This window comes from Suncus etruscus, chromosome 4, assembly GCF_024139225.1.
Source record: "Suncus etruscus isolate mSunEtr1 chromosome 4, mSunEtr1.pri.cur, whole genome shotgun sequence".
Classification (NCBI taxonomy): domain Eukaryota; kingdom Metazoa; phylum Chordata; class Mammalia; order Eulipotyphla; family Soricidae; genus Suncus; species Suncus etruscus.
In genome coordinates this window covers 106278075-106284910 of record NC_064851.1, presented here as the reverse complement: position 1 = coordinate 106284910, position 6836 = coordinate 106278075, and the positions used below count along the sequence as shown (strand labels likewise).

General features: G+C 38.3%; 1 protein-coding gene across 1 annotated transcript in view; it reads left to right on the top strand.

The window, feature by feature from the left end:
• The first annotated feature begins 364 nt into the window (after positions 1–364).
• TENM3 (teneurin transmembrane protein 3) overlaps positions 365–6836 on the top strand; it is a 745099-nt gene continuing 738627 nt past the window's right edge. The window contains 1 exon segment of the mRNA XM_049771415.1: positions 365–429. The gene's annotated coding sequence lies outside the window, so the exon portion shown is untranslated.

The window sequence follows — 6836 nt, the reverse complement described above, 5'->3', positions numbered from 1 at the left end:
ATTGAAAGGTGACAAGTCTTAGATAAAATCATAAACATTTCCCTCTTGGTAAAGATTAATAACTTCGTGTACATTTCTTGCTGTTTTCTACTAGGAGAATGCAAAAATAAAACAAAAACAAAAAAACAACAACCTCTTCTTGAACATAGGAAATAAAGTTTAATTTTAACATACTGCTAAAGTAACCACAGATATTTTATATAATTTATCATCTTTCTCTGTTTAATTGCTAAGTAATCAATGATCCATTGATATTATGTCTCTTATATTTTGGAGTTTTAGGGAGAAAATTATTCACATCACTTATTTAATCAAGTTTTCTTTCATTTACATATTTCACTTGAATTTTTTCTGCAGAATTGTTCTTGAAGAAAAGGTGATTTGGAATTTCTGTGCCAGCAAAAGCAGGATTTTCTGAAAGAAGAAAAGGTAAGAACCAGATTCTAAACTGTCTTTCAAACTGTTAAACAATATGAAGAGGATGTTGAAGGACCAACTTCTTCCTTTAACTCAAAGAAGAACCTGAACTAACTCTAGTTGGCATCATCTTGCTCTTATTATGAGTCTCATAAATTAATTAGCTCTATGTCAGTCATTTCAGAAAGCCTAATTTCAGAAATCCAACTCTCAAACTCTTTCTGGTAAGATCAAAAATAAATGGTATGTGTCTAGCATTCTTCTTTTTTTTCTAGAAAAAAAGATGAAATGAGCGAGGACTTTCTAAAATATATGGCATTTGCTTTCTAAGGAAAGAGAGTTTTCTTTCAGTAGTATGAAACCAGACAATGAATTTGTGTGTATGTGTGTGTGCGTGTGTGTGTGTGTGTGTGTGTGTGTGTGTGTGTGTGTGTGTGTGTGTGTGTGTGTGTGTGTTCATTCCCATTTGGGAAGTGATTTGTTTGCAAGCTCTCTTGTTCTCAGGAAGTCTTAATCCTTCTTGAACAGCATTTACAAAGCAACCTTCGAGAATTAAACTTGTACCTGGTTCTTCTTTGTCTCTCCTTGTTATAGCTCACTGCCTTTTCTCAATGGTAGCCATGGTCTTAGTAATTGAAAGCCTTTGAACCTTGTGAACAAATTCATTTGAAGCCATATTCTAGAAGCTTTTGCACAAAGGCAAAAATGTCTTCTACTAGAAGGCTGTGAAAGAATTGACAACAGAACCTCTGTTGAGTGTCCAGTTCAGGACATGACCACTGTAGGATGCTAGAAGACCCAGTGGCCTGGAGTGACTTATTTCATGTCTACCTTTGTGGCTTTTGTGGGTTGAACTTTGAGGTCATTGTTGTTGTTATTGTTGTTGTGTTTTGTTGTTTCTTCTTCTGATTGATGCTTATTTTCTGATTAATGCTTATTTCTGCTTTGAATAAAAAATACAGGTTACAAATGTCCTTGGAGAAAAGGGCTTTTCAAATTAAAAAATGCTAATATTATTTCATCAGAAAGAGACACACGGACATATTTTTTTATGACGCTTGCAATCAAAGACAGTGTGTTGTGACTTTTTTTTGAGATAACCCAAAAATATTGCAGAAGTGTGGAGGTTAAATGATTACACATACAAAGCTTGACAACAGCCATGTTTTTGTTACAGAGACAATTTTATATTCCATTTACTAGATTTGAATTAATGTTAGGGCCAACACCAGTTCTTTTTATTTTTTCCGCATTGCATTGGATACAAATTTACTATTTTTAGAAGATTTTTTAATTCACAGAAGAGTAAAGATAAAGGGATTTTTTAAATAATAAAATTGTAATTTAATTATTACACAAAACAGCAGCAACTGTTGTTTTCTTTTAATAGGTCAGTCACTTAATTTTTTTTTACCTTTTCCCTAAGGGTGACTCAAAGAAAAAAGGATACAAAAGTACTTTAATAAAAGTTCTTATGTGTATATGCTCGTAGTTTTACATACTCAGTGAGTAATTAATCAAACTAAAATAAAGCTCTAGGGAAAATGGCTTTGTTATGTACTATATGCAACAGACATTCTCTTCCCTCTATTTTAACTTAGATTGCCAGGAGATTTCATGTTAAGATTAAAGTTAATACAAAATAGAATGTAATGATTTGTTGTCATTTACTTCCTCTGTAACTGTTCTTTAAAGCATTTCTTTAAGAATATTTGCTTTGGTGGGACTGGAGCAATAGGAGAGCATGTTGTGTTTCATGTGGTTGACCTGGGTTTAAACCCAGCATCCCTTATGGTTCCCTGAGCCTAACCAGGAGTGGATCTCTGAATACTGCCTGGTAGCCCCCAAAATAAATTAAGTAAATAAATTTAGCATTGAGGGTCAAAGGAAATAACACAAAGGGCTAGAATGCAGGCTTTGATTGAAAAAGTCCCAGGGTTCATTCTCAGCAACCCCTGGTCCCCTAGAAACACCAAGTGCTAATGCCTTCTCCCCTCCCCCACAAAAAAAAATAAGACCCATAACCAAGTTATTTCTTTTTTCCCCTTCAAATCCTCCTCCTTACTTTTCATTTAAATGCGAATCACCACAGAGACACAAGCTGTGAAAACCCTATCTGTATAGTTTTATAATAGACTTCAAATAAATTAAATTTTAGTAAAAATTATTATGAAAGTATTGGGGGAATTAGGCACCCTGCTCTGTTTCTGACTAATGGGAGCCCCATAATGAATTTCAGGCACTTGAAGCTGAAGTGTAATCACCTATGTGTTTGTGCCTGGAAAAATAGAAGTCGAGATTCAGAGCAAAAGCAACACTTGGCTCCCAAACCCTCTCCTGATGAGATGCCCTCAGATCTCCACTCTTTATCCTTAGGGGGGAAAAGCTCTTTCTAGGAATGCCATGGTAATAAAACATGTCAACCCCCCTTGTCTTTTTAAGTACCCTCTGTTCAAACCTCTCTCTTGTCAATTCATGAAAAGCACTCTTCCCGAACACTGAGGTTCTTGAAAACAAGCAGTTAGTCTTTAATAGCTAATATATAAACTTGAATGCTTTTGTGCTCCTCAGAGATACACATTGAATGATAACTTTTCATAGATGGTATTTGCTGCCATGAAGGAAGGTTGCTGCCTTTAGACAAGCCACTTAAGCCTGGCACTGGAGGAAAACATGGAAGTCACATGCAACCCAACATATATATTTTCTAACCCAGGGAAAAAAACCCAAACCAACCCAAAACCAAGAGAACTGCCAAAGAGTCTCTCTCCAAACTTTGTGACCTACAAAGCGAATACCCAGGGTGTGCCTGTTTTGCTGCCAACTCTATAGAGTGAATATACTCTTGACTGTAAGGTTCAGCTACTATTAATCTACATGAATGCATTGGCACCTTAAAGTTCCAAAGTTTACCCAAATATTCTCTAAAAACCAAAAAAATATAACCCACAAAAATAGTTCCTCCATGTAAAAGTTTATGAAAGGGGGCTCTGGCATGGCGGGACAATGGCACAGCAGTAGAGCGTTTGTCTTGCACGCAGCTGACCCAGCAGACCAGGTTTGATCCCCCAGTGTCCCATTTGGTCCCCAAGCCAGGGCAATTTCTGAGCTCATAGCCAGGAGTAACCGCTGAGTGTCACCAGGTGTAACACAAAAATCAAAAAGGGGGGCTGTGAAGTGGTTTAAGGATACAGGGCATATCCTTAATTTAAATACACACACATACACACTCTCTCTCTCTCTCTCTCTCTCAATGTTGCATAAACAGTGACCCAAAGGGAAAGAGGAAGCAAAGCACCACATAAATATTCAGATGATTAGTCCCTTTCAGCTTCCACTAGGACTGAAAGAATATTCTATCAATATTTGTTGGGTAATCAAAAATGGGGGGAACAGGGGTAAATGAAAGAAATGGCATAAATTAACCATGTCCAAAAGCTTCAGAAGCCATTCCGGTGATTATAAGTGGGTCTATGTTTGTTGTCTTGGGGAACAAAAATCAGATTGGCTGAACACACATTTGGCTTTTCATCTGCATGTTTGGGGGCTTTTGCATGCACAGCATTTGAGGCTGGGGAGAGGTTTTTTTTTTTAATAATATAATTTTTATTTTGATCATAGTGACTTACATATTGTTGACAATAATATTTTAGGTACATATTTACATAAAATCAGGGGGAATTCCCATCACTGAATTGTCCTCCCTACCCGTCCGTTTTTGTCTTCCCTCCCATTTCTTCTTCCCTCACCCCCAGGGCGGCTAGAATATGTGGTCCTCTCTGTATCTAACCTACTACTTAGTAGTCTTGCACCTGTTTGGTCTTGATGTCTCCCTTATTTCCCCCTCTAACTGGAGGCAGGACTAGCTATTTCAAGTTACGTGGTTTTGCCTGAAAAAGAGAAAAGTAATAAATTGGGGTAAGAGTCTAATACCTCGAAAATGGGCGGAATCCTTCTAGTGGCTCTCATCATCGATTTGGGAGGTGAAGGAGAAAGAGAAGGTGAAACACTCCACCAGTACCAAAAGAAGTGTCAAATATCCAGTGAGGACTCCAGCTATATTGATAAGCACCACAAAAAAACAAACAAAAAACAAAACAAAACAAAGAAAAAACCAACAAAAACAAACAAACAAACAAAAAACACGCCATGGTCTTGAAATAAGAAACATGGCATAGCACATAACAAAAGAAAAGAGAGGAAGAGAAAAAAATAAGTATAACTGGGGACAACAATTTCAATAATCACACCCAAACAGAGAAATCGACCAAAATAGATAGGTAAATAAAAACAATAATAATAATAAATGAAGGTAAATATATATATATAAAATAACCAAGGTTTTGTGCTTTTTGTATTTTTGTTTTTTCCCTCCTGCCCTGGCACAGTAAATATTGGGGTCATTCGAAAAGGAATTCACTTGGCCTAAGAAATATGGGGTTTCTCCGTCCTTGGAGTATACTGTCATGGGATCAACTCTAGACTTTGCTCAGGATCATTTACTCTCCCGGTGGTGTTTTTGTGGTGTTTGGAAGACTTCTGCTCTGTCCAGGGTGATACAATCAGAGCTCTGTGTTTAGAGGTCTCAGTATCTGCACAGATCCTGAGATGGGATTTATGATGAAGTCAGTCTTTGTGATTCTAGAGGTTCTGTTCCCTCAGTGTCATTTTTATCCATCTTCTGTGGTTGGTGATCTTGGTCTTTGCACTGAGCCTAGGATGGCACCTAGGTTAGCGTCTTTCTTTGTGCTTCCAGAAGCCCCATTCCGTTACAATTGTCTCTGCAGGACCTTTGGGACTGGGGATCATGCTTATTGTGCAGGTCATAGTTCAAACCCTTAACTAGAGGCTGGGGAGAGTTTTAAATTCGCTAGATACTCTGTTAATTTCTCTGGAGCCTTGGTCCTAATGAGCAGGGAGGGATTGTCTCTGAGCCTGGATGTGAGTGTTGTGGTTCCAACCCTCTGGTTGGGCTGAGACCTAGAAAAGAAGGTAGCTTTCTAGGTCTGGAGAGAGAGTGCTGGGGAGAAGGCTCTTGCTTTGCATGTGCTACCCCAAGTTCTATCCTCAGCCCCAAATATGTTCCTTCTAAGGGATGTCCAAGTTCGTGCCCACTTAGAGGATGGATCACAGGGTGTGAGATCTACCTCTAGCATACAATCAACAGGACACTTTTCTTCGAGTAGCCAGTATTCCTTACATCAAAGACCAATGTGTTCTTGCTAGTATATATGACCTTTGGGGGAAGAAGAGCAAGAGAGAAAAAATAATCTAAAAACCAATTTCAAGTCCCTACTTTTCTTTTTGAACAGGAATTGGCATTGGGTAGCAAGTTCCTCAGCATTAGGAAGATAATGAATGGAATAAATTTGCTGGGGCATCCCAAAAATAGTGGCAAAAATCATGCTCTAATACAAAGAGGTCCTTGGCAAAACAGGCTGTTCTGAAGTTTGTCATTGTCTTTGGATTGGACATTAGCTAGAGAAAGTATTGTTTTCCCAGAGTTAAGGTTGATAAATATTTTGAGATAATAAAACATGGAAATTATTTTTATGTAGTTTGGGACCAGACTATAAAAATGACAGAACAAATACCTCTGTAGCCAGGAACTTAAGTTTGAGGTACAGAGATGTATTCAGATGCATTGGTAGACATGTACACAGATGTACAGGTGCACATGTGTAAGATGTACAGTATGCATGTAGACTTGTGTACAGATTCATAAGAGCATAGCAGTTGTATGGACATATGTGAGCTCCTGGACTGTGAAAATTTTGTAGAACACTCTTTTTTGGGGGGAGGGGCACACCTAGTGACGCTCAGGGGTTACTCCTGGCTATGTGTTCAGAAATCGCTCCTGGATTGAAGGACCATATGGGAAGCAGGGGGGATAGAACCCGATTCATCCTTGGTTAGCCATGTGCAAGACTAACACCTATCACTGTGCCACTACTCTGGCCCCTTGTAGAACACTCTCGACAAGCTGTGTCCTGGAGTTATTTCTTGTCCCTATTTCCTGTATTATCCCATTGGAGTTCACTGAGATTGGACCATTTCTAAGAGACTCAGTGTCTCTATTCTGGGAGATCAGACTCTTTCTATGAGCTGGGACTGATATTCTTAGCTTTGAACAGAGATGGGTACACATAACTTGGGGTACCAATGTGCCCTGAAATCAGCATTCCCCATCCTCTTGTTGTGTATGTGTCCAGACTGAACCTGAGCAGAACTCAGGTGTTTTGAACGTTTTTTTTGGCAGAAAAATATCTATAGCGATAAAGTTATATATAAGGTATTACTTGCCATTACTTTGTGAGCCTGAGAACATTGTACTAAATGGGTCTGGAAATCTAGAAAATCCAACCATATCCCCCAAAATGTTACTTTCAGAGATATGGTTGTTGCCCAGACATTAAATA